Source organism: Anoplophora glabripennis, unplaced genomic scaffold (genome assembly GCF_000390285.2).
Source record: "Anoplophora glabripennis isolate ALB-LARVAE unplaced genomic scaffold, Agla_2.0 scaffold102, whole genome shotgun sequence".
In the NCBI taxonomy this organism is placed as follows: domain Eukaryota; kingdom Metazoa; phylum Arthropoda; class Insecta; order Coleoptera; family Cerambycidae; genus Anoplophora; species Anoplophora glabripennis.
Window position 1 is genome coordinate 702,850 of NW_019416316.1, and position 16,967 is coordinate 719,816.

Genomic DNA, 16,967 nt, shown 5'->3' on the forward strand with positions numbered 1-16,967 from the left:
TGAAAAGTTTTAATATTAAATTTACGTTTAAAGAAAGAACAATCTAGCTGAAAACTAATTTTTGCAAATATTAATCCATAACTAATTCACTGTTGCTTCTAGCCCTGCCTAACTTTTTGAGGCGCCCATATGTTCATTCACCTACTTATTTGTTCCACCCTGTAGGTTCTCTTATACCCGTTGTTGACTATGCGACGATCACATTTTCTTCTAGGTATATTGTTAGCTGCTTACTTTTCTCATCCACTTCAATTTACTAGTTTGACTTTTGACCATTGAGAGCTAACATTGGACGAGAGATAATATTTTTCAAAATTTTTGCTTAATTTTGTGTACCTATTTTTCGACTACTCCCTGGATTTCATCGACTATGGGAAATTCTGACAGTTCTTAAATAGATTCAACATAAACAAATGAATATCCAGAACGTTTCTAGAAATTTTCTGTACATTGTACATTAATTTTTTTTATGAAAAATGGTAGGTTTATTTTAATTTTGTTTTTAAAAATAGCTCCATATTCTATCTACATTTTAAGCCTTCATTTGATATGCAAATCTTCTTATATCGTTTATTCTTTTTTAATTTAGCTTTGCCGTACCTCCACTTTTAGTTCTAAATAATTATAACTATTTTTCTTACATAAATAACTCTCCTTATATTAATTCATATTTTTACAAAATTTACATCTTATTGCTGAGAGTACGGATTGACAGTTTTAAGTAATTTACACAGACCCATTCAAAACCTTTCATGTCATATTTGTCTTAACAGAACACGATATGTAAAACATTTTAACAAAACCTCTATGGCTTTATTTAAAAGAGATAAATGAACTTCTGAAGTACCTCAGGGTTTCATCCTTGGTTAACTTTTATTTGAAATGTTCATCAATGATACTACAGATAATTTAAATATGCTCTATTTGGTGTATGCTGTATGTCTATGATGTTAAAATTTACTGTGCAATAAATGCTATTTCCGAATACTACAGATTACAGCAATAATAATAATTAATTAATAATTTTATTTCTTTCGCGTTGGCATTAAATTTTAGTAAAATTAAAAAGATCAAGGTTAGAGTAAGATCAGGAAAAACAAACATTTTTTACAATTCATTCAAAACAAACACGCGTTTGCAAAGGATTATCTAATTCGGTTTAGAAATGTTCTCAAAAGTATATTGACTTTGAATTTTTAATTGAAATCAAAATTGAAATATAATTTATAACCTAAAATTGACATTTTTATTACTTTCAACTGGAACATGCTACAATGATAAGACAATTTAATCATTTCCATACAAGACAACTGTTGTGCAGGAATACTTCCTACAGACTGTAGAAGGCGTATACAATACTGTCAGTGGTTTCTAGAAAACGGATAATAATTTATTGGACTTTTGTCGTTTTTCACTAATGAAGTCTGATTTTACATTTCAGGTTATGTAAATAGCCAAAATTATAGAACCTGATCTGTAGAAAATCTTCATATATCCATTAAAAGTAGGCGTTTGGGTAGCGATATAAAGAAGACACTTAATACATTCTTCTATGAAACTATAAATGCTGAAATATATCGAACCCTATATTTTGAGCTTATTTTTGAGCTATCACAATTATGTGATAATGAGTTGTGAGTAGGTTAGTTTGAATGAGATAGGATGATCGCACATACTGTAAAAGCAACAATTAAGTTTTAGAATATCCTTATGATAATCAATTGAGTCTAGGATTGTGACTAGCCATGTCACCAGATTTACCCCCATTAAATCATTTTTTATTTCGATATACGAAAAATATTTTGAAAATAGCAATCGGGGAATTAAAAGCAGCAATTATTCGAGAAATTAACAATATAACACTACAACAGCTGCAGAATGTATATGAAAATATGTACAATAGAGTAAATCTTTGCATAGATATTTTAAACATAATATGTAATGTTTTTATCCTGAAAATGGTAATATAAGTTAATAAATAATTTATGAGTTTGAATTTATTTTGTATTGCAGCGAAGCAGTGTTATTAGAACAACGGTTTGTAAATTAATCATACTGTAAACTGTAACTTTTTATAATGCTATTTTAACTATAAATATAATAAACTACCACTGTTTGGTTTACTCTGAAATAAAGTAAAAAAAAATTGTTATTGCGGGTTTGCATCATGTTGCTTTTATTTTAATAGTAAACATTTGCAATTTGTTCGTTAACAAGTAAAGTTTCATAAAGTTAAAAGTAATTTAACAAAAACTATATTTTTCACAAGTTGTACCTATTTATTAAACTTGACATTAAAAATTTATGTTAATTAGTTTAAAAAAAAATAATTAATTATACCCGTAACTCCTTTGATAGTTCCAATCGTGCAATGTGGTTACCTGCACTCGATGGTCAGGTGGCTTGTAAGCATTTATGAACGCTCTGCTGTACATTTTGATATAATATGTTAACGCACACAGACGACTGCTAATGTGACAACTAAATAATTCCAGACAATATATTTACCACATTTCCGTATTTCTGCAAAATTAGACCAGGCGGAATCTGTTTTGGTGTAGATGTTTTATATAGTATCGTTAATTTTTGCTTTAATGGCTCCAAAATGATATAAAAAAAAAAATAATTTTACTATGCGCGCGCTTCAAAACGTGTGCTAAACTTATTAAACAAATAGTGAAAAAATTGGAAAATATTCCATTTTTTTTCTTTTTTTTTCCAACACAGTTCAAAAACTATTCATTTTAGAGAAAAATTGAAAAGGAAGGAAAGATTCGTGATTAAATTTTACACAAGATATATCTATTTTTAAATAAAAAATATAACATAATTATTGAAAATATAGCAAAACAACAAAAAAAATTTAAAAAATTACAATATTTTTGCGATTATTTTAAAAGTACTTATATTATAGGTAGGATCTTCATACTTGGCCAAAAAATCTTTTTGATATAATAAAACATCACACTAATTTTCGTTAAATTCAGTCTAATAGTTTTCGAGTAATAATTTTGCAATACAGATTTTTGAAAAAAAAATGAAATTTTTGCAAATTTAATTGAGCCCTAGATACTTAAAAATTTTATCATTTAAAAAAGGGCACTCAAACTTCAAATTGCGTCCAGAAAAATTGAAATCCGTTAATTAAGAGAGCCGTGGTAATTGTTTAAAGATATGTGTAATTTTTGCGCTTATAAACAAATAGAATAACTTTATAAATTAATTAAAATTATTTTCTTAACAAAAATGCTTTTAAAGTGCTCGGAAAGACACTTCTTTTACCAAAAAAAAAAACGTGGTGATTCGTTAATTGGTTCCAGAGTTATAGTTGACCGGGGTTTGGAGTGCTGTTTTTTAAACAAATACCTTTGTCATTCCGAGTACTTTCCGGGAGTGAATTTGAAAAACTTGCGCCTTTGTGCAACCCATATAAATTGTCGATTAAAACTATTGAACCGAGCATGAAATTCACGAAAAATGTATGGGAGGTAGTGGTGTGTGGTCGAGAGTTTGGCTACTCCGGCCTACTCGAAATTGAAATCCCGCGTTCAAAATAGCGACGCGCTTAAAAATTTTAATTATATCGGCTATTTTGATGTTTTTTTTTTAAATCGATATCTCACGAGCTGAAAAGTCCAAATATCGCATTTTCAAATGCGAATTATTTTTAATTATCGACCTATTATTAACGTATTGATAATTACTACTTTTTAATTTTCTATTAATTAATATTACTCAAATTTATATAGTTTTTATCCGTTCATTGTATTCAATTTATTTAAACATTCAAAATTTTTTCAAAGAATAATTATATAAATAAATTTTTAAAATCAAATTATCTTAGAAAAAAAGCATTATACTACATTTTTATTGAACAATTACCACGGCTCTCCTAATTACGAATCTCAATTTTTCTGGACGCATTTTAAAGTTTCAGTGCCCTATTATGTGATAAAATTTTCAAGTATTTAGAAGTCTTAATTTAGGTTAAGTTAAATTTGCAAAAATTTCAATTTTTTTTTTAAATCTGGATTGCAAAATTATTACTCGAAAACTATCGGACCGATTTTAACGAAATTTGGTGTGATGTTTTATTATATCAAAAAGATTTTTTTGGCCAAGTATGAAGATCCTACCTACAATACAGGGTGAGTCAGTTTTTTGTAGTAGGATTTTAATAGTTGATAGAGATTCATTTTTTAATAAGAAAAGTTCCTATAAACGTAGGTCTTAGAACGCTTTGTTTGTGACATATAGGGTGTTGAAAACAAACATTTTTTAAGAATTTTTCTTAATATCTCTAAAAGACCAACATATATTGAACTGAAATTTGGTATTAATAACACAATAGTGAATTTTTCTAAAAAATTACATAATTTCTAAATTTTTTAATCAATTCTGAATAAAACAGCTCTCTTTAAATTTTTTATAAAATGAACGTTTTTGGTTAAATTCATTTGGCATGAAACTGTTCCAACGATATTGGTAATACTTTTGTAATAAGAAAAATATGATGTACCCCTGAAAATCAACATTTGTTATGTCATGCCAAATTTCAGTTTAATATCTCTAAAATATTAAGAAAAATTCTTAAAAATGTTTGTTTTCTACACCCTACATCTCACAAACGAAGCCTTTTAAGACTTCTAACTTTTCTTATTAAAAATGATTCTCTATCAACCGTTATTATTCATTCAATCGTTTTTGTTGATTTTTAGTGCACATCATATTTTTCTTATTAATTCACAAATGTATTAGGTACCAATATCGTTGGAACAGTTTCATGCCAAATGAATTTAATCAAAAACCGTTAATTTTATAAAAAAAATTGAAAGATCTGTTTTTCAAAAAATTGATTAAAAAATTTAGAAATGAAGTTATTTTCCAGAAAAATTCACGGGCGTACAAATTATTTTTTTAAAGGGGGTAGTAACCCACCTCAGGCACGTCACTGGTGGGTGAAATGGATAACAGATATCTTTGTTTTAATCACCATAACTAATGTGTTATTAATGCCAAATTTCAGTTCAATATATGTTGGTTTTTTAGAGATATTAAGAAATATTCTTAAAAAAAGTTTGTTTTCAACACCCTATATCTCACAAACGAAGCGTTCTAAGACCTACGTTTATAAGAACTTTTCTTATTAAAAAATGAATCTCTATCAACTGTTAAAATCCTACCACAAAAAACTGACTCACCCTGTATAAGTACTTAAATTTTTGTTGTTTTTGTTATATTTGCAATAATTATGTTGTAACTTTTTATTTGAAAATAAGTATATCATGTGTAAAATTTAATTACAAATATTTTTTTCCTATTCAATTTTTCTCTAAAATGAATAGTTTTGAACTGTGTTGAAAAAGAGAGAAAAAAAATGGAATTTTTTCCAATTTTTTCACTATTTGTTTAATAATAAGTTTAGCACACGTTTTGAAGCACGCGCATAGTGAAATTATGTTTTGTTGTATCATTTTAGACCCATTAAAGCAAAAATTAGCGATACTATATAAAACATGGATGTTTTGAAACAGTTCCCGCTTGGTCTAAATTAAAATTCAACATTTCAATCCCTACTTATCTTCAATTTATGCAAACACACAGATTTATAATTTAAATAAACAACGGAAACACTCACCATGAAACATATACCTCCGGTTTTTCCACGGGCCACATTTGTTTTCCGTTTTGATAAGGGCCCTGCTTCAAAAGTTAATAGCCTTACAAAATAAGTTGGCCCTTCCAGAGCCGTAATTTTCCATATTTAAATTGAATTCTCCCTCGCCCCCGACACAGACAGGAATAAAAAACGACTTTTATTAAAATTAAACGTCTTTGTTAATTCCACCGGACGCTTTTTTTTATGGCATTACGCCAAGCATGCCGGACTTTATGCCCAGCATTGCGTAAAGCATAACTCACATTCGATTGTGAAGCACCAGCGCTGCGCTGTCCGTCGTGTGTGTACCGTTGTCTAGATAGCCTGCAAGGGACACACGGACTACACTAAATTAGACGTCTTAATTGAATTTGTGGAAATGCTGATAACTCGGTCTGCTGTTACTGCTCCGGGCACAATATCAAGTATTTAAAAGGACATAAATTACACGGCCGCCGTATCTGCTGTTGCTGGAGTCGTTCGGTTTCGGAATTTATGTACTTTAAAGCAGCAAAACAAAAATGGCCAAATAAAAGGGCCGATACTGAATCGAAAAGCAAGTTCTCATTAGATACGGAGAACGGGGCAGGGGTTACTGTGGCGGTTTCGTTTTTTTATCGGTCCTTTTTTAGCGAGTTTGAACGTATTGGCGTGGATTTCGAATTAAAGGGAGCAATTTCCGATTTTGACTGAATTATGAGGTATCTGCCGCCTGGGAGATTGTAATGGAGTGAGCTGATGTAATCAAACTTTTTTATTAGAAGTAAGCGGCAGAAGATATTTTTTTCGATTCTCTTATTACTGCATTTTCAGGTTTTTAATGTAAGGCGGGAATGAGTATTCTAAAACGAAATAATAGTTCAAACACTTTTTTCATACTTTTAGATTTGTAAGCAAGGGCAAAAAGTAATAAAAAGTCAGTTACTTTTATGTCCTAGGGCACAAGATAATTATTAAGTGGGAAAATAGAAATGCATTTGCTGAAGGCAAAGTTAAAATTAATAAGAAACTAAAATAATAAAAAAAATTAATAAATAATAAGAATATAATAATACTTTATTACAAGCTAGTTGCTAATGCAATACAAATTTTTACATGTTACACATAAACATACAAAATACGAATAACAATAGGTGCCTTAAATATCTACTTTATTCTTAATAAATTCTCTACAAGCATATTTAAATTTGTTCATTGATTTTAATTATTTAATTGATTACAGAGCCCCACAAAAAAAGAGGCAGGTCCGAAAGACAAGACCATGGTTTTGGGGTCGCTGAATCCGAATCCGCTGTCCGTTTGACACGATTAGCTCTGGTTTATGGTCAATTCAAGGTCAAATATAGAAAATCAATTGTCAACAAACTAAACCTATGTATTTATATGTTTTTGGGGTCGCCAAATCCAAATCCGGTGTCCGTTTGATGCGACTAGCTCTGGTTTAAGGTCAGTTCAAGGTCAAATGTAGAAAATCCATCGTCAACAAACTAATCTACTAAACTGTACGTTTAAATTGAAAATCCACCCGCAGTCTTGGATTGGCAGATTGCCAATCAAACTGTAACTAAGGACAAAATTAGATGGGCAATGCAGACCTTCTCACCCTTCAAATCACCAGGCACTGACGGTATATATCCAGCTCTCTTACAATGGGGCTTGGATGTTTTAATGCCGCACCTGGAGCGGATGTTTAGGCTGTGTTTTGCACACCTTTACATTCCAAAGATCTGGAGGGAGGTAAGGGTTGTATTCATTCCCAAAACAGGGAGGCTGGATTATACCTCCCCAAAGGCGTATCGACCCATCAGCCTGACCTCGTTTCTGTTGAAAACGATGGAAAAGCTGTGTGAACGATACATAAGGGATAGTGTGCTGATGGACAGACAGCCACACCCTAATCAACATGCATACACTCCAGGGCGATCTACCGATACTGCTCTCCATCAGGTGGTGGGCAGGATCGAGAGATCTTTGGACAACAAGGAATCCACCCTGGGGGTATTCATTGACATAGAAGGGGCGTTTGATAAAACGTCCTTTCCCAAAATCAACTCGGCTCTCATGGAGAGAGGGGTTTCTTCCACCATCTGCAGATGGATATCGAATATGCTCACAAAAAGAGCTATACAAATCAGTGTGGGGGATGCCTCCGCGAGAGGAATTGTTGCAAGGGGCTGTCCGCAGGGAGGTGTTCTATCACCACTGCTGTGGAACTTAGTTCTAGACAGTCTCTTGTGCCACCTCAACTCGGAAGGCATCTATACCATCGCTTATGCAGATGACCTCACTATGCTGATTAGCGGTAAATTCGAAGGGATCCTTTGCCAAAGAATGCAAACAGCCCTGAGAATTATTGAAAAGTGGTGTGAGGACCATGCTCTGTCAGTGAACCCCAGGAAGACGGAAATGGTCCTCTTCACGAGGAAGAGAAAATTGGGGCCAACAAAGGCACCAACTCTCCTAAACACTACGCTAAGCTTTGCATCTGATGTGAAGTACCTAGGGGTTACACTCGATGCAAGGCTAACATGGAATCTTCACTTTGAAAGAAGATTAAAAAAGGCGTACATATCCTATAAGTAGTGCCGCAGAACCGTTGGCGAAACCTGGGGTATGAAACCAAACGTGGTTATGTGGATATACACTGCCATAGTGAGGCCAATGTTAGCCTATTGGGCTGTCGTCTGGTGGCCGAAATCCCAGCAGACGACAGCTAGACAAAAGCTCAGCCAAGTACAAAGGATTGCCTGTCTGAGCATAACTGGAGCTATGCGAACAACACCCACCATAGCAATGGAGGTAATGCTGTGTCTGCCACCTCTGGATATTTATCTAAGAGAAATGGCTTTGACAACTATGCTTCGCCTCGAGAACGTTGGCTTAAAACCGGTTGTAGGATGTGGAGAAGTCAGAAGTCGCCTGTGGAATGAGGTCGTCAGGAAGACGCCCCTCCTGCAGGCAGACACTGACAGTATTTCTCCCCGGTTTGCATTTGACAAACCCTACACCGTACTCATTAAGAGACAGGAGGAGACCGCCCGTGGAGATGTAATTAGCATCTTCACAGACGGATCAAAAAGGAAGGAGGGTGCAGGATGTGGAATATACTCTAGATCCCTGCACATCCGATATCAGTGGGCAATGGATAGGCATGCTACCGTTGTACAAACGGAGTTAGCAGGCATAACCATAGCCGCGAAGGAAATTGCCCGCAGGCATACTACGGGCAAAACCATTAGAATCTACACGGATAGTAGACAAGCACTACTGACCTTGCGTAATCATAAGATAATGACTAGGACAGTATGGGAATGCCATGAAGCACTGGTTGTGGCCTCGGCCGCTAACAGCATATCTGTATGCTGGGTAAAGGGACACGAGCAGTGCTATGGCAATAAAGAAGCCGACAAGCTAGCCAGGAGCGCATCGGGCCTCAACATTTTTGGACCCGGCCCCTCCAGTGTGCTTCCGTTGTCGGCACTTGTTGGAATTATCAAGGAAGACACCCACAAAGAATTTATGAAACGGTGGGATGAAACAATCAGCTGTCACTTTGCTAAGGAGTTCTTAGTGTATCCTAGCAAAGACACAGCCAAAAAATACCTGGCTATGTCTAGGTCAAATCTTCGCCTGGTGACAGGTATTCAAACTGGACACTGTTGGCTAAGGAAACACCTTTACAATATGGGGAAGTGTGAAACACCTCTTTGTAGGGGCTGTGAACAGGAAGACGAGACGGTGTTGCATTTACTATGTGAATGCACTGCCGTCTCGTCAACAAGAGAGTCCATGTTGGGAGAACGCTGGCCTTCAATGGCCTATATTAGAGAGACCCCCCTGAGCAACGTCACCACCTTTTTCACTGTAATAGGCTGGTTGGCGGCTCAGGTGGATTGATCTCTCTAATGGGAGGATGTACAAGGGGCCCAATGGGGCCTAAGTGCTGTAGCTTTGCTACCCTCCCCACAATTCCAGACTCCAGACTATACGTTTTTGGAGTCGCCGAATCCGAATCTGATGTCCATTTGACACAATCAGATCTTGGTTGAGGTTAGTTCAAGGTCAAATGTAGAGAATCAATTGAAAACAAAGTTAACTTACATAACTATATGTTTTTGGGGTCGTTGAATACGAATCTGATGTCCGTTTGAACCGATCAGGTCTATTAAATACTTTCTAATAGAAAAGTATCAATCAAGATGCTTATACACATTTTTTGGTTTTAAACCTAAGCGAAAAATTTGATTGGGTTTGAGCAGAGAGAAAGGTTTCGCTAAGATATTAAAGAAGGAGGAAATTTGGTGGCAATAAAACTATCACTGATATTACTAGTGATACTAGTGATGACGAATATATTCCATATTATGTTGTGAAAAAGATAGGAACAATATCACAAAAAAACTAAATGGTGTTTGATATTTGGGCCTGGTAGAGAATGGAGCAGAGTTCCTAATATCATGGCTAAAAATAAAATACTAAACAAGCCGGAAAAGTGAAAGCTTTTTACTATCAGTACAAAAATAAGTAATATTTTTCTAACTATGAAGAATTTTCCTTGGGTTACTACAATAATATTGTTCGATGAATCACTTCAAACATTGATGTTATAAACCTAACGACTAGAGTGGACTGTTCACTGATTCGTCAAAGAGAAGCAAGAAAGCTGTTTGCTACTGCATAATACAAATGTGTATGCAGCCATACCATCTCAAATTACATTTTTTACATTCTCATTTGGATTATTTCCCAGAAAATTCGGTTGACTACAGTAAGGAGAGGGGAGAGAGATTTCAACAATATATTATGGAGTGTCGGTACCAAGGTAGATCAGATATAAATATGTTAGCCGATTACTGCTGGTCGTTAAAACGAGATTTACCATCAAAGTTGAGGAAACTTAAAAGAAATCCACTTCGTAGATCTTTTGACAGCAAAACAGTTTGACACCACAATCGTGAGTAGCAGTTTCGATCCCATAATAGTGGGATATAGTGATTTCATGTGATTCATCAAGGCAAAAAACCTCCTCTTGAAAATCTGTTCTCAAGAATCTCAAACGACACGGACTGACTGTGTAAATTATTGTATATGAAGCATTAACGGCACATGGATTTATAGCTTACTTAATTAGGCTTATTAATACTAAAATTTTGTCATGTCAAAACAATTAACTCGAAAGTCACGGGCTAAGAGTTACGTTTTCTTTCTTTAATCTTATTTGTGACTCAAATTTTAATACCCATAAATGCTTACTTTGATTGAGTTTAGAACTTGAGAGTATTTAGCATACCTGATCGAGTCAAATAGATTCGGATTCAGCGACTCCAACGTATGGATATATTGGTTTACTTTGTTGGCAATTGATTTTCTATATTTGACCTTAAACTTACCTTAACCCAGACCTGGTCGGGCCGAATGAACGCCGGATTCGGATTCAGCAACATCAAAAACGTATGGATACGTAGGTTTACTTTGTTTGCAATTGATTCTCTACATTTGACCTTGAACTGACCTTAACTCAGATCTTATACAGTCAAATGGACACCGGATACAGCGACCCCAAAAACATATAGGTATACTTTGTTGGCAATTGATTCTCTACATTTGACCTTGAACTGACCTTAACCCAGAACTAATCGGATCAAACGGACATCGGATTCGGTTTCAGCGACCCCAGAAACGTGTAAATATATTGGTTTACTCTGTTGGCAATTGATTTTCTACATTTGACCTTGAACTAAACTTAAACCAGAGCTAACCGTGTTTCACGGACACCGGATTCGGATTCAGCGACCCCAAAACCATATGAATACCATGGTCTTGTCTTTCTGACCTGCCATTTTTTTTTTGTGGGGCTGTGTTATCGAAGACCATTGAACAACTAAGACCCTTATTAAAAAAATATTTATGGTGAACATTTGGTATATAAAAATTTTCCCTTCTCCCGGTTTGATAATTATGCAAGTCATTTACAGGTTTACAATTTTCTAATAAATGGGTAGGAACCAGACCATGTATAATTTTTTATACAAATACAAGAACATTTGTATACACCTTCTGTTGTATACTAGATATATTAAATGTGTCCAACATAACTTTTATGCCAGTTCTTTCTTTTATTACGTTAAAATATGTCATAAAGCCCTATTTTGTCTCTTCTGTGGCATTTTTAGATCAGATTAAGTTGAAACTCAAAAGGAGGCGAAACCACTGTATTATAGATAGTCAACCTAACCCACACACTTAAGTCATCCCCAATTCTTCCCATAGCTTTTTGAGCTACTTTCTTTGCTATTCTTCATGAGAAGAAACTGAGATGATCGTTCAAAATAATTCCCAAATAGTGATTTTTCTCACTTTCTCTATAATTCAGTATCAATTAATTCATTTGCATGGTTAACAGTGTTGAACCTACTCATCTTACATAATACAATGTACAATGTCATTAATATACAATATAAATAGGTTTGGTCCTAGAATCGTACCTTGCGGTACACCATACTTAGTTTCCTTTTCAGATGACACAATCCATTAAACTTGACAACTTGTGTTCGGTCTTTCATATAATTTTCAAATCATTCAATTACAGAACCACCAACACCATATTTAATTAATATTTGTAAAAGTAAATGTCTGTCAATGGCTCGTCTAAAATCCAGGAAAACTACCCCGAGCACTACTTTTTGCTCCATAACATCCTTTCATCTATAAATTACTGAGTGCAATTTCACATGAGTTTTTATTTCGAAAACCTGCTTGAACTTTCGTTAAAAGACTATTGGTTTCCAAGTAATTTATAAACTGATCATTGATTGAATTGAATTCGAGAAGTTTTTCATATGTTGGTTCCATATTTATCAGTCTAAATTCTTCACATTTTACTGTTTCTAGTTTTTTGGAAAGATTCCCGCCTGGAAACTACTGTTTATAATATGCAGACAAAGGTCACTTCCTATTTCAAAAGCACTTCTTAGAATCTTTGTATTTATACCATCTACACTGCTACTTCTATGTTCATCTTTTTTACAATTTTTCTTAATTCCCATAGGTCGATATATTTCGAATTTTCAAATCTAGTTCTCGTTCTAATATTATTAATAATAATTTAAGTTTCATTTTTTCTAATTATATTAAAATTATTACATATTTCATCAATACCGTCCAAAAACTATTTGTTTAATTTTTCTACTATTAATCTGTTTTTAGTTATAAGCCTATTATCAACAACTATTCCACTTTACCACTGACTTTTGTTTTCTCATTTACACTTCGTTTCAATTCTCTCCACATTTCTTTGGTTTTATGTTTCATATTATCTGTTTTCTTTTCAAATTCTTCAAACTGAACTAACAATTTTTCTATTTAGTACAAAATACGGAAGTCAAATAGTTATTCACTCTTATATATAATAGTTTCAACAGTTTTGATTAATGAGGATGCTTATTCTCAGAGCAATCTACCTTTTAAAAAATCTATATTGTAAACACCCTCTATAGATACACCTACTGAAGTGTGTTACAATGATATCCAGTAAAATAGGAATTTTCGTAAACAATTACATCTTGACTTATTACTAAATGATTCATTAAATGCCAAACCACGGTGCAGATACGGAAATTCTCGTTAAATACTCAAAGATGCGGATACAACTTTTTTCTTTTTCGTTTCCCTCATTTTAACAGATTAGCAGAAAGTATCCTCCCAGTTGGGCTAATTAATGAAAAATCCGATGGCCGATAAGGGGTTTAAAGCAACACAAATCTTTAATACAATTTTCTGCATTGGTGCGCACATCAAGGGGCCATTAAATACCATCAAGGATTAACGCAGCTGGTAAATTGCCTGAATAAGAGGAGTAATTGTAAATCATATGGTTGATAATTAGACAACGAATGTAAGTAAGTGGGTAATAAAGAGTAGTAGTTATTATTTTTTTTCATTTTGGTCGCTGGTACGTAAAGTAAATTGTTCATAATTAATTTATAAAATAATAAATTTTTTCACAATTCTGGTAATATCAATAACACAAAAAATGCTTTAAATTGAAAGAAGTTGGAAGTATTTAATTTTTTCACATTTTAAAATTATTTTCAATTCCACATCGTATTCAATTTCTTCTGGGCGTTTCCTAACTTCCTTGTTGAATTTAATAAACAAGTATTGAATCTGTTCCGTTTCGATATTTTTTTGCAGCATCTTCGGTAATATTAAATATCTCCTGATATGATTAAAAGATGTGGTATCCACCTTTTGTTCATAACTTTCTAGCACTGCATTGGTGTCTGTGGGATATAACTTACAAAGTATATTGTATCTTAATTGTCAACGCTACTTACACAAGTATTACTTGCTGACAGAGAGCGACCTACCAAATAGTAAATGGTTTTCGCTCTTTTAAAATATACATATAAGTAAATATAATTTATATAATTTTTCGAATATGTTTGGTAAGTATATTATCAAATAAATTATAAAACAGCTCTATATTATTTCCTGTCAGGGACTGTACGGCATAACTTTCGTATATGTTGAAAAGCCATCATTATTAAATTGTCGTTTATTAAATTGTCGTTTCTATGAAATAGATATTTTATGTTCAAGTAACGTTATTAATGAAACTGATATCTGCAATATGTACGTTATGAAACTACGAAACCTATCATTGGCTGAACGTGATATAGAATAGAGAACTTTTTAATAAAATCTGCATTGCTAAATATATCTTTGCATATATATAAGTAGTAAAAGTCGCCCAAGGAAGAATTTATGGTAAAATATTAAGATTTCAGAGGAGCAACTTCAAGATGTTCAACTATGTAAGAATAATGAAACTAATTATTTCATAAGTATAGCATAAAAAAATTGCTAAAAATTGACACCCACAGTATTTTTGTTAATGATCTTACATCTACTTTTTCACAAATCTTACAACTATTTTTTCAAATTTCTTTCTTTTTCTAAAAATTTTCATAATTTATTATGTTGCTGTGAGTAAAATCTGTTTTTTTTTTATTTGCTTAGATTTATTGCAGAATACCAACGTAATTTTTACTGATGTAAATGGTGTACTGAAAATCAGGTTTAGCCTTTTTGGTATGAAAATTCTCTCCATATCGCTCGACATTGACAGTCACTGCGTTTCCAGCTTCATTATTAAAGAAACAAAATTTTATAATAAATTTCACAAATGTCAAAGCTAAAGGTGGCTTTGTAAGAATACCCAGAGATGACCTAAAAAAATATAAAATAAAGAATATTTTAGTAAATAATTTATAGAATTGTAAATAAAAGTAAAAGGACATTTGTTAAAAATGTGTTAGTTATAAGTAGTGGTGTGAAAAAGTGTTTGAAAAGGACATTCAAAGACTGAAAATTTCTGTGCATGAACCTTAAGCAAAGCTAGGGACAGAATAATCAGGAAGGTGGAGAAAAACAAAGACATCATTGATTGGTTACGGCTTGGATTTTGCAAGATGTACCGAAAAATAAAACAAGAAAAAATCCAAGGAAGAAATTTAAATACTTACCAGTAAATCCATAATTTGTCAGAGTCCAGATAAAGTTATTTTGGCAGCCCATGAAAATTATCCGCTACCAGCAGTAGAAAGCAGTTCCGAGGCCGTTTCCAGTGGTCCCATAAATAGTCTGCAAGGCTTCTACGTAGTTTCCAGCGAAGAAAACTACAAATTTCACAACATAACAGGTACCTAAAACACAGTGTACTAAAATATCGCTAGCTATTCCAAATAAATCATGCTTTCTATCGCATCAAATCTTTGCAAAGTATAAATAACAAACCACAGGACTTACCTGTACAAAAATAAGCAAAATCCAATCACTAATAACTCAAATAATTCAATATTGCCAAGAGCTCTGACAAAATCTGTCAAATGAACAGCCATTTTATTTAATTCTGACTAATTCTTGTGTAGATATAAGGATGTCCCTGAACGATAGGCAACAAATAATATAAGGAAATCTACTCCGGATTGCATAGATAAAGTTAATTAATAGAAATTTTTTTAATTATTCCTTATATTATTTGCAAGCTAAGCAGAAAAAGGCGAATTTTATTGTTAAAAATATTCTTTATGATGGAAAACAAATTCTATATAAAAAAGGTATTCATAAATTTGAGTTTATAGTCTTCAAGTCAAAAAAAAAAATATATAACAAAATCTTGAAAAATCATTAAATTTCAAACTCGTTCGTTCCAAAGTGTGTTGCATTGTACTAGTTTGTGAGAACCGACTCATGAGAATTTTCTGATATTGTCTGTATAACAAGAGTCTACCAACAACTAGCCAGAGATAAAGTACAAGGTAAGACATAAAAAAATATATAGTAGAGATTTGTATGAAACTATTTACAATTTAATTAAAAATACAATCTAAACCAAAAACCCACACACATCCAAAATTTATATTATAATATTATATTACAATATCTACCTAAGGTTTTTTTTGGATAGGCAGCTCGAATGCAAATAAACTAAATAAGGACATTAAGTGTGAATAATTTTTCAATAATCGCGCAATCGGAAAAAAAGAAGCACCATGTGAAACTACAGCGACTACGTGATAAGTGAAGTAGTTAGACAAACTAAACGAACATAAAAGGGCGCATAATAAAGTTATTAAAATATTTACCTCTTTGCAAAATTACCATGAAGAAATTAAGATCGTTAGCGCTGCGGAAGCTTGCGACTCCAGTGTTAACTTCTAAATTGTCAGGCGGGAAACTCCTGAAAGGAAAACTTCGTAGTTTCTGCAAAGGCTCCGCAACTATTGAGAGCGTAATTAAATTCAATACTCGTTTAATTCCTTTCTTCGCTGTGGCCGGTTATAAAGCTGTACGGAATACAGTAACTAGCTATTTCTTTTGAAATATAGGGGTCTTGGTGGGGCGTGCTGCGAGCGTTTTCCGTTATATTTAACAATTATCTTAAAACGTAGACTGTTTTAGCCAGGCCATCGACCTCGCAGACGAATAACTTTTGTTTTATTTCTGTACGCGAAATACATGAAAATTATTTCTGGGAACGTAAATCAAAAACCTATTTATACTAATAAAAGTTATAGCAACAGCAATAACATCAATAACACAAGCCTACAAAAAAGAAAAGTGGTCTGTTCTAAAAACTAGACTTATGTATTCTTATATTCATATTTTGACGTGCTCTATCCAAATGCGGGACCAGAGTTGAAATCGCGAAAAACCTTCCTTAAGAAAATACGGAAAATTTTGCTTTGGTAAACCAACTGAAAACGACCGCAGGACCATATTTATATGTAGGATTTTAATGTGC